Below are 15,654 nucleotides of genomic sequence, written 5' to 3'. Positions count from 1 at the left end.
TGGATGCTCTCATTTTGAAGGGCTCTGCTACATAGTTATGAAAATGAATGAATTGCGCTATTAAGTACAAAACTCTCATGAACACCTGTATTTTCCTATTTCTGGGACACAATACCTGACATCCACAACTGAGAGGAGAGGTTTAATCTGGCTCATGGTTTCAGGGGATTCAATCCATGGTCATAGCTCCAAGCCAGAAACATCATGGCTGAAGGTTGTGACAGAACAAAGATACTTAGTTCGTGGCAGCCAAGGAGCAGAGCAGGGAAACAGCCCCAGAGAGGAGTGGGTGAGTGACCACAAACAGACCCCGAGGCCGTGCCCCCAAGACACACCCAGAAGGGTACTCCACCAATTACCTCGGTGACTCCCAAGCTAACCAAACTGACACAATGAAGTTCAACCACCACAAAGTCATATTAAACAAAAGAAGCAAGAAGCAAACCAGTACATTCAGAGAGAAAGAAGTGCGGAGAATTGTGGAACTGTCCGTTTGATGGGTACAGTTTCAGGTCTGCAAGATGAAAAGAAGTGCGAAAATGCATGTTGGCGATGGTTATGCAGCACTATGTATGTAACAGTACATTACTATACACTCCAAAGCGGCTGTGATGGTAAAGTTTATTCAGTGCACATTTTATCACAATTAAAATTTCTTTACACAGAAATAACAGCCAGAATTAAACTATGTTATTTAAAGATGCACACACACATGACAAAGGGGGCTCACATTTCAAAATCAAAATTGTAGGTGCTCTGGAGAGAAGGATGGGGTTGTGATTGGAAAGTCACCAGGGCGATATTCCCTAACAATTATTCTTTAAACTGGACGTATACGTTTTGTGTACTTTTGTGTAAAAATTAATGTTTAGTCAAATATAAGTATTTTGTTCAAAATAAAAACAAAGGAAAATAAACATTTTCAGTCAGTTGCTCTCAACAAAAGAGAAAAGGTGCTCAAGGGAGAAGTAGCCTTCTGAGGAAGTAGTGCCAAGACTATTGCAAATCCACATGCCAAAAAGCAGCAAGAGTAACCCGTGACCTATAACAAAAAGTTAACCCAAGAGGGAGACCAGGCCTAAACCTAAAGCCTAAAACCATAAAATTTCTAGGAGAAAACTTTTGTTACCTTGACTTAGGCAAAAAACATTCTTAAAGACAGAAAAAGCATAATCCATAAAAGATTTCATCTAAACTGACTTCATCTAAATTTAAAATGTTTGCCTTTTGAAAAATGCTGTTAAAGAAGTAAAAAAATAAGCCATAGATGTGTTGCAAAATACATTTTATATCTACAAGAAAAATAAAAAGAAACTTAAGAAGAAAAAGAAAACCCAATTTAAAATTGAGCAAAAGGGCCCGGGATTTAGCTCAGTGGTTTCGCCACCTGCTGCGCAAGCGCAAGGACCAGAGTTTGATCCCCGGTACCAAAAAAAAATGAAAATGAAAATGAAAATGAGCAAAATATCTGAACAGACACTTCACCAAAGAAGACAGATAGACTATCAATGAATAATGCAAAAATGAAATTAAGGAAACTATTGCATTTACAATAGCATGAAAAAGAATAAAATTATTAGGAACAAGTTTAACAATACAAAAACAAGACTAGTACAGTGACTACTATAAAATGTCATTGAATGTAATTAAAGGATGCCTAGGGGCTGGACATGTAGCTCAGTGGTACAGTATATGGTTAGCATGTACAAGGCCCTGGCTCTAATTCCAAGAGGAAGGAGAAGGAGGAGGACGAGGAGGTGGAGGAAGGAAAGAAGGAGCAACAACTAACTAAATGGGAAGATTTTCCATATTTATGAATCAGAAGACTTAACACTGTTAAAATAGCAATATTCCCCAAATAGATCAACAAGTTCAATGCAATCTCTTTCAAAATTCTAGCTGGCTTTTTTGCAATTAATAAGCTGATCTTTAAATTCATATTGAAAAACACAGGGCCCCAAATAGCCAAATCAGTCTTGAAAAAGAACACTTGCTGATTTAAAATCTTACTATAAAGTTACAGTAATCAAGACACTGTGGAATGTGCTTAAAGACAGATTTATAGATCCATGTGACAGATTTTACAGTTCAAAAATAACATTATATGTATGGCTAATTGATTTTGACAAGGATGCCAAGTTTATCCAATGAGGAAATAACTGGCTTTTCAACAAAGGAGCTCCTACGTCGCATCATGCAAAAAACTTAAGTGCAAATGAACTACATACGTAACCCTAAAAACTGAAACTATAAAACTGCTAAAAGAAAACATAGAAATATCAGGGAAGAGTTTCTTAGCATGGCAATAAAAGAAGAATTAGATACATTGAATGTGATAAAAATCAGAAACATTTGTACCACAAGAACTTCGTCAAAAAAATGAAAAGACAAATCACAGTATGGGAGGAAATATTTGCAAATTATATATCTGACACAGAACTTGTATGTAGGCAATACAAAGCACTCTTACAAGTCAACAACAAAAAGACGAATAGCCCAGTTTTGAAATTTTTAAAACATTTGACCAGTCATTTCTCCAAAGAATACATACAAATTGCCAATAAGCACATAGAAAAAAATGTTCAACATCATTAGTCACTAGGGAATTGCAAGTCAAAACCACAATGGGGTATGTCATAGTACTTTTCTCCTTGCTGAGACAAAATACCTGACTTGCAAAGTTAAAGGGGGAAAGGTTTATTTGGCTCACAGTTTGTAGACGGTTCAGTCTTTAATTGATTGGCTCCCAGGCAGGGTGACATGGCAGACAGGTAGAAGACAGCAAAAGCAACAAAGGACCTTAACAGCGTCTTTCTGTCCCTCTTATCTTACCCAGACTACTTGGGGCAGGTAGCACTCGCACTCTTAATCCTAGTGCCCTTGAGTCTAGCGTTGCCCCATGAATCAATCCCAGTGTCACACACTCTAGATCCAGCCACTTCTGAAAAAGCCGCACCTATGACATGAGACTTTGGGGGGACATCCAGACACGAACCATAACAAGGTACCATATGATACTCACTAGATAGCTCTTTAAAAAATGAACAATAACATGTGTTGGCAAGGATGTGGAAAGGCTGGAACTCTCAGATATTACTGAGAGAAATGTCAAATGCTGCAGCTGTTGAGAAAAACAGTATGATGATTCTTCAGCCTGGAAGACAATGGAAGATAGAATTACCACATGCCCTTGCAATTCAACTATTAGATATGGGCCTGTGAAAATGGAAAGGTATATCCATAAAACCCCAGGAAATGCATGTTTACAGCAGTCTTACTCATAAAAGCCAAAAAGTGGAAACAATCCAAATGTTCATCAGTTGATAAACGAATAGACAAAACTCAAAAAAAGGAATATTATTTAGCCATAAAAAGCTGGAATATTATTCAGCATCAAGTATTAACATATGCTACAACATAGATGAACCTTGAAAATATCATGCTAAGTGAAAGATGCCAGACACCAAAGACCATATATTATATGATTCCACTTATACGGAATGTCTGCAATAAGCAAACCCATACAGACAGAAAGTAGGTTATTGGTTGCCTAAGCTTGGGGTAAGGGCAAGGGAGATGGATGTGCAGGAAAAGGCGGTGACTGCTAATGGGTTCAGGGTTTCTTTGGTGAGTGATAAAAATGTTCTAAACTTAGGTAGCAATGATGGCTGCAAAATTCTGTGACGTTTTACAACCCCTGAACTGTGTATATTAAAAGGGTGAAATTTATGCTATGTGAATTATATGTAAAGAGGTAATTTCAGAGAGTTCTCTCGTTTAGTACATAGCTGGAAATAAATACATCAAAGATGCTCAACATTATTGATTATGAGAGAAATTTAGATTAAAACAGCAATGAGACACCCCTACATATTTGTTGGGGTGGCTATAAAGAAAAAACTGACAATACCAAGTATGGACAAAAATGTAGACCAACTAGAAGTCTTATACATTTCTTGTGTTAGCTTTCTGTCGCTGTGATAAAATATCCAATACCTGAGAGAATCAACCTGAAAGAAGGAAAGGTGTCTTTCGGCTCAGTATTTCCAAGGTCTCAGTCCATGGTCACTTGGTCCTATTGCTTCAGGCACAGTCCAGTGTGGCAGAGGACTTCACCTCACGGCAGCTGGGAAGCAAAGAGAGACAGGAAGGGGCCAGGTTCCCATGACTCCTCAAGGGCACAGCCCATGACCTAACTTCCTCCCATCAGGCCCTGCCTCCTACAGGTTCCACCCCTTCCCAGTACTGCATGGGCTGGAGACCAAGCCCATAATACACAAGTCTTTGGGGAGCTTTTCAGATCCAAACTATAGCATCCGATGGGAGTACCAAATGGGGCCACTTTGGAAAAGAGTTTGGCAATTTTTTGTGAAGTTGAATATATACTTACATAAGGCCCTACTCGCAGGTAGGTAGCAAAGAGAAATGAAAACATAAGCTCCTACACACACCTACGCAAGAAACAACTCAGATGTCCTCAACTAATGAATAAGCATTGCGTGGAGGTCCACACAATGGAAGGTTACTGAGCAATAGAAAGGAATGAACTGGGCCAGGGATTTAGCTCAGGGGTGCTGCTGCCTGCCTCGCAAGCGCAAGGTCCTGAGTTCAATCCCCGGTACCAAAAAAAAAAAAGTGATGAGCTGCTGTTACAAAAAGGTAACAGATGCAATACGCTAAGTGGAACAAGCCATACTCAAAAGGCTACATAGTATAGGATTCCATGATTTGATAAGACAAAATTGCAGGAACAGAAAATAGGTCAATGAGGGCCGGGGATTTAGCTCAGTGGTTTCACCGCCTGCTGCGCAAGTGCAAGGACCTGAGTTTGATTGTTGGTATCAAAAAAAGAAAGAAAGAAAGAAAGAAAGAAAGAAAGAAAGAAAGAAAGAAAGAAAGAAAGAAAGAAAGAAAGAAAGAAAATAGGTCAATGGTTGTCAGGGGCTGGAGGTAGAGAAAGGGATTGACTGTGAAGACACCCAGGAATCTTGGAGAAAAAGAGAAGGAAATACTCTACATCTTGACTGTGGTAGTAGTTGCACGATTGTATGTGTTTGCCAAAACCCAGAAAACAAACTAAAAAGGCAGATTGAAAATTATACCTCAGCGAACCTGATTTTTTTTAAAGAAAAAATATGGTTCTCCCTCTCTTTGTTCAAACAATCACCTACTTCCATTTTCCCTTCCCAAAAGGCACTCACTGCTACTAATTTCTTGTGAATCCTTTTAGCCTTTCAGAAACGTTCTATATATTTACAGGTACGTACGTATATATGCATGTATATGTGTATATAATTTATGTACACATATATATAATTTAGTAGGCTATTATAGACTGGTTTTTACTGTGCTTTTCGCTTAACGATATATATTTTGGACACTTTTCCATATCGGCACATGGCAGGCTGTCTCGTTTCTTTTTCTTTTCTTTTTTTATTCAGCAGACAGTTCATTTGGCTGAACTCAAACTGTAGATTGCCACCCTGGGTGCGGGCCGGCAGTGGAGTGTCAGTTCCGTCTGTTTAGTCTTAGCTGGAACCACTCTGCCCACAAATGTCCCGCCAGAGTTCCGGACAGAGCTCATGTTCGGAGCTCGGGGATGCCCTTCTCTGGCTCCCACCTTCCGGGATTCACCCACCCACCCCACCACTTATTTTCCAGAGACTGTTGGTGTATGCCCAGCTCTCTGGCTCATCGGGCCAGTAAGATCAGATTTCTAGCAGACTTTCAGCCACTCCTGCCTCTTCCACAGACATGCTTTGCCCTCAGCCATGGGGGATTCACCTAATTCCAGCCCTTTCTTTGAAGTGACAACACCCCTCTTGCACTTGCCTGTTTCTGGGAGTTCTCTAATGTCTTCAGACAGGCCTCTCCTACTTTTCGTGCAGAGTTTATAGTTGTTAAGTGCACAGGGTTGATCTGGGAGGGGCTTCTCCTCATAGCTGGGGCCAGAATTTTGTCTGTCTTTTCAACTGCCACATTTCACCTAAAAATCCCTGCAGCAAAGGTACTATTATGGCTTCCTATTCCACAGCAGAGGATAACAGGGGGCATCGAACCCCAGATCACTGGAGCATTTGGAGATGGAATGTGTTGTTCTGAGATGGAAGTTTGTGTGGAAAATAAACTACTTTCTGAGTGAGACTGGTCACTTTACTTCAGTTCTCATTTGTAAAGAGCAATGATACTGTTCTCGCAGAGATACTGTGAAGTTCAATGACATATACAACAATGGCCCATATGTGCATGGCACTTAACCACACATACAGGCAGCGCACGTGCTCTGTCCCCTGCCCAGTCTGGGAACGAGGTCCTATTATACCAGTTGCACTGGACAGTGACATCCCTGCGGCCACAAGGAGTTTATATGTGAGTTGCTTGGTGGCTTTCATGGTGTACGTGGAGAGCTGAGATTGGAACGGTGGCTGATTAGTACCTTCCTGGGTGCCCTTGACCACGTGTAACCTACAAATGCAGTGTTGTCGTTGTTGTTTTACACTGGTTGTGCATCAGAATTACCCAGCACCCCCACCCAAAGACCTGCTCAATCAGAATCTCCAGCCTCTGGATTTGGAAAAAGCTCCACGCCCTGGCACAGAGTCACTGCTGAAATATGAGCCTTCCCTTCCCCTCCCAGTGTCCCTCATCCTGACTCACTAGGGAGGATTGCTCCTTGCAACCCCTCTGGGCCCTCTACCAGGTTCCAGGCCTCTGACCCATTCCTGACAGATCTTTATCACCAGCCTGCTTGACAGGCGGAACAGGCTCCAGGAGCTTCAGGAAGCACCATCTGTCCTATGGTCCATCCTTCCCCACCGGTCTGAAGCCATAACCCTGGTCATGTGACCACTAGCGAAGACGCTGTGAGCCATGGTGTAAGCCTGCTAAATAACCACATCTGGCTACCTGGGCCCCTCAACTTCCTGGAGCCCCCCAAGATGCTCTCCAAAGTCTTCACAGCTCAGGTGTAACTTGGACACCTTAGGAACACACAGTACCAGCTGTACACAGAGCGCTCTGAACATGAAAACAGCAATGTCCTGCATTTCCATCCCCATCTAAAGCCTTCTACTCTTTTTTGGCGGGGGGGGGGGGGTACCGGGGATCAAACTAAGGACCTTTCGCTTGTGAGGAAGGCAGTGGAACCACTGAGCTAAATCCCTGGCCCCTTCTACTCTTAAATATAATGTGTTCGTATGGCTCTTATGGTCCTACAGGGTCTGGCCCTGCTTATCTCTCAGGCCTGAGCCCAACACCCTTCCTGTTAACCACACATCAGCTAGACTGAACTTTTTGGCTTTCCCTTGATCATCTCAGGGACTTTTCATTTGCTGTTCACCCTGCCTAGAAAGTTCTTCTCCTAGAACTTCACAGGGCTAAGTTTCACCATTCAAATGTCACCTCCTCAAAGAGGTCCAGCCTGACAGTCCAGTGTTAAGTCACACTTGCCATCTCTCAACCGGATTTTATTTTCTTCCCAGCACTTATCACCTTCTAGAGGTACCGTGTCTGCTTTGCCCGTCTAGCTGCTTACTGTCTCTCTCCCACGTTAGGATGGAAACTTCAGGAAAGCAAAATGTTGCCTGCAGTGGTCACTGCTGTGTCCCAAGTGCTCAGAACCACGCCCAGGTAGACCTGTCACTCAGCAGGCATGTGTAAGGTGAATGAATGCTTCTGCCATCTGCACGTTCTCCCATTGCCCTGCCCCTCTAGTTCCGTGTTCTCCAGGATTAAAACCAGCAAAGCATGACAAGGCACAGGCCACAGGTGTGGCAGGCAGCACCTCAAAGGGATAGGGAATCTCACCCTCAGGGTTTGACCACAGCTCCATCACTACCAGACCTTGGGCTCATCTCAGGGGTGTATAACATGGGCATCCCCTCGCTGAGCCTCAGCCACGCTCCTCTGGGAAATAGGGAGACGAATCAGACCTCATTCCGGGGGTCATTATGACAATAAAGGAGATACAGTATCCAAGAAGTATCAAGGGATGGGTTCCAGGGTCCACCTTTGATATCAGACTTCAATCTTGATATAACAAGGGGTTATATTTGCAAATAACCAGTGCACATCCTCACATATCCTTTAAATCACCTCCAGATTACTTGTATTATTTCATATGATATAAATGCTATGTGAATTGTTATCATATTATATTGTTTATGGAATAATGATAAGAAAAAGGTGTGTACCTACTCAGTAGAGACACAATTTTTTGCGTGGACTATTTTCTATTTTTTCTTTTTCTTCTTTTTTTTGTGGGGGGGTAACAGAGATCGAACTCGGGTCCTTTCGCTTGCGAGGCAGGCGGTGGAGCCACTGAGCTAAATCCCCCGCCCTTGCCTGGACTATTTTCAATCCACAGTTGATTGGATGTAGCAAACATTAGGCACATAGCATGGCTCCCCACATCTATAGGATCTGCAGTCCTGGGTGCAGAGCCTGGGAGAGGAGAGAGGGCAGATATTTTGGGGACCATCATGTCTTTATGCCCAGAACCTCGGAGATGGTCAGGTAACCCAGGGCTTCCCACCTGTGCCTTCCCAAGCGAGATTCAAGGTCACTGATTTCCTTTAACTATCAAGCTTGTCACCATGGGAGCAGCCACTCGGGGACTTATCAAGGGTCATTTCAGGGCTCCACACATAAGAACTCATCTCCTACAAGTGCCTCAAGGAAGATGTAGATGGGGCAGACAAGGTCTGTGCCCTGTGGAAGTTAGTCTGGAAGCAGAGACAGGATATAAAGACATGAGAGCAAGGATTATAGGATGAGCTGGCGGGAGGCCGTCTGTTGGCGGAGGGCCAGGGTGGCTTACGGTTACTGGGGATCGGACCCCCTCCTCAGGGCCCCTTCAGAGGAGGAGACTGTGGCTGCCTGTCTGCTGTGGGAAGCAGTAAAATAGAGTCAGTTGTCAAGAGATTGCTCTCCCCAGCCAGACACACCCATTTAAAACCATGGCTCCTGTGTGACCTGGAACATGTGACCTCACCTCTCTGAAACTCATTGGCAAGATGGGGATAATACTGGGACCTATTCACAGGCTTGTCAGGAGGATTTAAAGAGCAAATATGATGAAAATGCTTGGCATAGGGCTCCATGAGTACAAAATGCATGGCAAACACAAGTGAGCCAGGAATGCTTTGTTATGATTATGTTTACCCAGGTGGGAAGCACTTCAAGATACCTCTCTAGCATTTTCCACTTGACTTCCCCAAACAATGTTCATGCTTGTGTATGACCTGCATGGTCATTAAATTGCTGTAACAACTCTCTGACAAGGATATTGTTTTGTTTTGTTTTGGGGATTTTAAGAATCTTTTTTAAACTTAATTTTAATTTTTTTACACATGTCATAAAATGTATCATTAACCATTTTAAGTGTACAGTTCAGTAATATCAAGTATATTTATGTCGTTGTGCAATAAACCTCTAGAACTTTTTCATCTTGCAAAATGGAAACTCCTTATCCACTGAAGACCTCCCTATTGCTCTCTCCCTGCTCCATCCTAGCCCCAGGTAACCTCCATTCTACATTCTCTTTCAAAGAAAATACAATTTTGACTCTGTTTTGCAGACCAAGAAACCAAGAACAGCTATCTAGTTTGTGGAATTCAGGACAAGATGAAAATGAGAAGCTCCATGTTCAAAATGTAAAAAGAGGGCCGGGGATTTAGCTCAGTGGTTCCACCGCCTGCCTTGCAAGCGCAAGGTCCCAAGTTCAAGCCCTGGTACCAAAAAAAAAAAAAAAAAAGAATATCAAGATGGTGACAGCAGAGTATTAAACCTCGCACAGGGCCTTGTGGGAACAGACACATAGGGCCCTGGTAGCAGGGCCTAAAGGGAACCAAAGGCAAGAGAAGTTAAGGAATTTTCCTAGAGTCACATAGCAACTGTTGGGTCCAAGATTCAAGTGAGTATCTAAAATTACATGACTTTTTGGCCAGGCATGTGGCACACACCTCTAATCTCACCACCTGGGAGGCTGATGCAGGATTGTCTTAAATTTGAGGCCAGCTTAGCCCACATAGTGAGTTCAAGACCAGCCTGAGTACACAGCAAGACCATGTCTCAATGATTTCTCTGATTTATTGTAAACCTCCTGCATTCACAGACTTTGAGTTCATCACCACTGACTGCCCAGCACACATAGGCACTGATCTCATATTTCGTATCTGGGCCGTGAATGAATCGCTCACAGTCACTCAAGAGAAAGCAACTTCTTCAAGTTCATCACTGAGCCTCAGCTCTGGCATAAGTAACATCCTCATTCCTGTTCACCTAGAGCCTCTCAATTCCTAGGAAAAACAAGTATGCATGGTATGTGTTTGTCTACTTGTGTGGCCTGTGTGCCAGACGCACTGATGAGGCTCCACCTGCCCACCAGGACACTCCGACTCTTGAGTCCCACTTTCACGGAGTGGAGCAAGATTAGGAGCCCAGACAATGCGAAATCACTGGTGGTAAAGTTCGTGCTCCAGGTCCCCAAGGTCTAATGGCCATGTCTGTCACTGATCTCAACACCAGAAAAGTAGAACTAAATCAAAGTATAAGCAAAAAATGAGTTTTAGTTATGATTACGGCATCAAGCACAAAAACAGCACCTTACTAGATCAGTTTAAATTAATCTCAACCAATCTAATTCAGTAAATCTCATTTTAACCAGATTTAGAAAGCTAGCTAAATTCTGTTTCTTTGAAAAGGGCTTTGTTTTTCTGTCTAAATATTTGTAAACATCTTCATGGGCACCCAGGGGGAGGGAGAGACTCGGAGTCACATCAATGGATGAATCATATTTCTGATGTCATGAGATCTTGTCATCATTATTCTGTGTGGCTTCCTTTAAGTTTAATTATTCATTATTTCCAGCAAAATAATGGATACCTGTGAGCTTATTTATCCAAGAACAAGGTCATTACCAGCTGACATCTCCTGAGGGCTTCCCCTGACTCTAACTCTGGGGAAACATTAAACAAACCCAAATTGAGAGACATAAAATATAAATGAATTATCCTGTGTTCTTCAAAAATGTCAAAAGGAAAAAAGTTTCAGAATAAAGGTGTTTTAAGAGACAGGACAGGGCCGGGGATTTAGCTCAGTGGTTCTGCCGCCTTCCTCGCAAGCACAAGGTTCCGAGTTCGATCCCCAGTACCAAAAAAAAAGAAAGAGAGACAGGACAAGTAACTACAATATGCAGTCCAGGATCAAAACAAAAACCAGAAAAGATAGCAGTGAGTCATGTTAGCCAGTGGCAAAATCTTGAATCTCAACTATGGATCAGATAAATTTTAGTGTCACGGTTACATTTTCTCGTTTTGACAAATGTAATTTGGTCTATAAGACAAAGTCTTCGTTACCTGACCAGTAACCTTGGCTACTTGGGAGGCTGAACTGGGAGGACTGAATGTTTAGACTAGCCTGGTTGATTCAGCAGGGCTGTCTCAAAATGATAAAGAAAAGAAACAAAAAGGGCTGGGGACTGTAAACCCAGCACTCTGGGAGGCTGAGGCAGGAGGAACACAAGTTTGAGCCCAGCCTGCACAATCTGGCAACTTAGCCACACAACATGGATGAGTCATAAACACAATGTTAAATGAAAGAAAGAAAATACAGGATAAGACATACAATATGAATCCACCCGTACACACAAAGTCTAAATGCAGCCGCAACGAACATTTTAGGGATGTGTACACAAACGAAAATTTAAAAGGAAAATGTCAGGCTGGGTGTGGTGGCACATGCCTCTAATCCCAGGGCTCAGGAGGCTGAGGCAGGGAGATTGCTGAGGCAGGAAGACTGCTGCAAGTTCAAGGCCAGCCTGAGCTACACAGTGAGTTCAAGGCCACCCTGGGCTACATAGCAAGACCCTGTCTCGAAAACCAAAAAAAAGGGCCAGGGATTTAGCTCAGTGGTTTCGCCGCCTGCTGCACAAGCACAAGGACCCGAGTTCAATCCCTGGTACCAAAAAAACAAAAACAAACAAATAAAACCAAAAAAAAGAGAAAATGTCAGGATGGTGACTATTTCTGAGGACATGGGGAGATGCTCATAGTAGTCCGCGAAGGAACCTAGGTGGTAAGTACATAGAAACACCATTTTATAAAATACATGTATAGGGCCAGGGATTTAGCTCAGTGGTTCTGCCGCCTGCCTTGCAAGCGGAAGGACCCGAGTTCGATCCCCAGCACCAAAAATAAATAAATAAAATACATGTATAATTTGCATTAAATCGTAATGTATATTTTGTGCTTTGTATATTTATTAATAATTATTTTAAAATTGAAAAGGGCATACAATGATCTTTGTTCTATGATACTATATAAACCAAAAAAATTCAAAGTTTAACTTAAAACCATATATAAACTGGAAAGAAATATAATCAGTAAGTACCTAAGATGAGGGCTGAATAGCTAGAAATTTCTTCTTTCCTTTTCTGGTTTTGATGTTCTGAGGCAGGGTCTCACTATGTAGTCCGAGATGGTCTGGAATTTGTGACCTCCCTGCTTCAGCCTCCTGAGTGCTAGGACACGAATGCTCCACCACACCCAGACCACCAGTGATTTTCTGAGCATACATGTGTCAGCAAAAGTCCTGCAGGAAAAATAAGATGGCGGGTTTTATTTTACAAAAATGCAAAAACTGGGCCGGGGATTTAGCTCAACAGTTCCATCGCTTGCCTTACAAGCACAAGGACCTGAGTTTGATCCCCGGTACCCACCCCCCAAAAAAATGCAAATATTTATACAGATCAAAATATTAAATTAATAAAATAGAAAAACAAGGTAAATGCAATCAAATATCAGGGAAAGATATATCAGTGTTGTAAGAGCTATATCTAGCTTTTATATATTTGGGCTAAAAACAAGGAGACCAGACTTAGAATTACCACCATTAATTAAATATATATATATATATATATATATATATATATATATATATATATATATGGAAACAGCTATATATATATAAAACTGCCTCCTTGGATTATACCTCAGCCTAACTTCCTGTTATGGTTTGTGTTACTTTTCTCTCATTGCTGAGACAAAATACCTGACACCCAAAGTTAAAGGGGAAAAGGTTTTTTAGCTCACAGTCTGTAGAATTTTCAGTTCATAGTCAGCTGGCTCCAAGGCGGGGTGGCACACGGCAGAGGGGCAACAGTTCATGGCGGGCAGAAGGCAGCAAAGCAACAAGGGAAACTTAACCATGTCTTTCTGCTCCTTTTTTCTTATCCAGGGATTAGGGCCATGCCAAACCATTCAGTGTACTGTTTTCATAACCACACGACCTTAATCCCAGCGTCACACACTCTAGATTCCGCCACTTCTGAAAAAGCCCACTTATGACTGCCTGAGGCTTTGAGGGGACTCCTAGACCCAAACCATAACATGGTTTATATCTAAAATGTCCCCAAAGCCTCGTGCACACCCAAGTGGGGCTTTTGGGAGTGACTGGATCATAGGTTCGTGATACCTGGATAAATCCATTCGATAAACACAGTTCTGGGTGTGCTGACTGGATTCAGGAAGACAGAAGCCCCATCCTGGGTGTGAGTGGCACCAACCAATAGGTTTGTAGACTAAATGGAATAAAAAGGGAAAGGAGATTCACTGTGCTGCTGCTGTTTTTTTCCACTTGCCCTACCTTGCCCTTTTGTCAGGCTGCCCTTCCTTGGAGCCAGCTGTCGATGGACTGAGATCTCTACAGAATGTGAGTTAAAATAAACTTTTCCTTCTTTAATTTGTGAGTGTCAGGTATTTTGTCCCAGAAATGTGGAAGTAACTAGGACATTTCCTAAACCCTGGGTAGTGTATCAGTGGACCAAGAACAGGCTTAGCGTCTTTAGTCTCCCAATTCTGTTCTCCAAAACTGAAATCTTGACACCAGCAAATAAGGTAGAGAATCTGCCAAATGTCTGGTCAACAGTGTGAGTGTACGGAAAGTTTGAGAATGACAAGTTTTAAATCCTGGGACATGGGGAGCTGCAGAGTGGCCACATCATGATCTTAGGCCTCACTCACTGTGGGTATAATTTTAGAAAGGCTTTTTGAGGACTTACAAAAATAGTCATGGGGATGGCAAGAAGCAGCATGGAGAACAGCTCCAATATGTCTGAAAGAAAACTACAAAAATGAGATCAGTAAAGAAATTTAAAGATGTAAGATTCATTTCTCCCCCTTTCATTCATATAGATTTTTAATTTAAGAAAAGCAGCCACCCTGAAGTGGATCTAACAGCAAGAAAATTTTGCTGAGTTACTAAAGAAGATAAAAGTGGGAGAAACTTGATACATATGAAAAGTACTGATGTTGATGTGGTTAGGCTGTATTTCTTCTCTGGGACTGTCCTTGACTCCTGCCAAAATCTTACTGCCAAGATATTTCTACAGAACACTTAAAATATATCTAGTTATTCAATGCCTATTTATTCAGTACCTACTATGTGCAGGCATTGTTCTAAGAGCTGAGGATACAGCAAACATAAAGGTAAAATTCCTGTTCTCAGCTAGGTGTTTGGGGGGGAGATAATTAAAAAGTAAAAGCAAATCTATAAAATATCAATTGTCGGTGAGTGCTAAGAAGAAATTAAAGAAAAAAGCATGCAGCAAGAAAAACAAATTCCAATCCTTCCTGCGGGGCGGAGGTTGTCCTTGGTACAATTCACACTGTGGTACATTTCCAGCCCTTTTTATTTTGTATTTATTTATTTTAATTTTGAGATAGGGTCGCTAAATTGCCCAGGCTGGAACTTGTGATCCTCCTACTTCAACCTCCTCGGCTTCTGGGATTATCGGTGTTGCCACCACGCCCAGCGTCTCCTGGCGTTTGTAATTTAAACCGGCATTGGGACCCCGCAGCTGGAGCAGGCCTTCCCTTCTACAAATTCAGAAAGTGCGTGATTGTTAGCTTTGGTTTCCTCATCTATAAAACTATAATGGTAATGTTGACCACTGGTGATTTTTACTGTTGCAAAATAGACATTTATTGAGCCACCTCTATTGAGACACATTGAACCGCGTGCCAGGTGTGGTCTTAAACTATGGAAATGTATTAATTCATGTAATCCACAAGCACCCAGTACACCAAGTACTACTTCTAACGGCATTTTATGTGGGTTCCTACTCGGGAAACTCGGCTCCAAAGCTGGCAATGTCCTGCGATTGGCCGTGTGCCTGAGAAACCGGAACCACTGGTGGTGGTTATCATCTCTAAGCAGAGGGCTGCTCCACAATTTCCCCCTCAGAAGAGTTCGGGGCAACTAGTTTGTTGAAGGGTTAGTTTAGCGGTGTTTGCGTAGCAACCAGAGTTGGCGCATAACAACCATAAGGATTACTTAAACTGGGGGTTTTTGCGAGGTTGATGGGAACTGTAGGGAAAGGGGGAGTTAGCCGACACCCTCGCCACGCCACTCTGCAGAGCAAACCAGCCTGGCTGGAGCCGGTGGCACCGCGAGCGCCCCTCCCGCACCCGCCCGAGAGGCAGTGGAAGCCGCGCCCCCCCCTCCTTCTCCGAAGATGGTTTCTCCCGTGCTCTGGCGGCTCTAGGTTCCGCGCTCGGAGTCACAAAGCGCCGGTCACGTGGGCGGGCGGGTGGGCTTTGTGGCATCCGTGGCCCCGCCTCCCTGCCCGCCCATCCGCGCACGCCAAGCCCCGCC

At 42.9% G+C, this 15,654-nt stretch overlaps 1 long non-coding RNA gene across 1 annotated transcript; it reads right to left on the bottom strand.

The window, feature by feature from the left end:
* Nucleotides 1-1,566: 1,566 nt before the first annotated feature.
* On the bottom strand, nucleotides 1,567-8,907 carry LOC147828643 (uncharacterized). Its single transcript, XR_015450408.1, has 3 exons — nucleotides 8,819-8,907; nucleotides 3,997-4,126; nucleotides 1,567-3,154 (listed from the first exon to the last, which is right to left on the bottom strand). It is a non-coding gene; the product is annotated as an uncharacterized LOC147828643 (long non-coding RNA).
* Nucleotides 8,908-15,654: the final 6,747 nt, after the last annotated feature.

The sequence above is a fragment of the Heterocephalus glaber genome, unplaced genomic scaffold (genome assembly GCF_053883595.1).
Source record: "Heterocephalus glaber isolate CG9 unplaced genomic scaffold, H.glaber_assembly_v1.0 deba00000943, whole genome shotgun sequence".
Lineage (NCBI taxonomy): Eukaryota > Metazoa > Chordata > Mammalia > Rodentia > Bathyergidae > Heterocephalus > Heterocephalus glaber.
The sequence above is the reverse complement of the archived record's forward strand: the minus strand, read 5'-3'. Positions and strand labels throughout refer to the sequence as shown.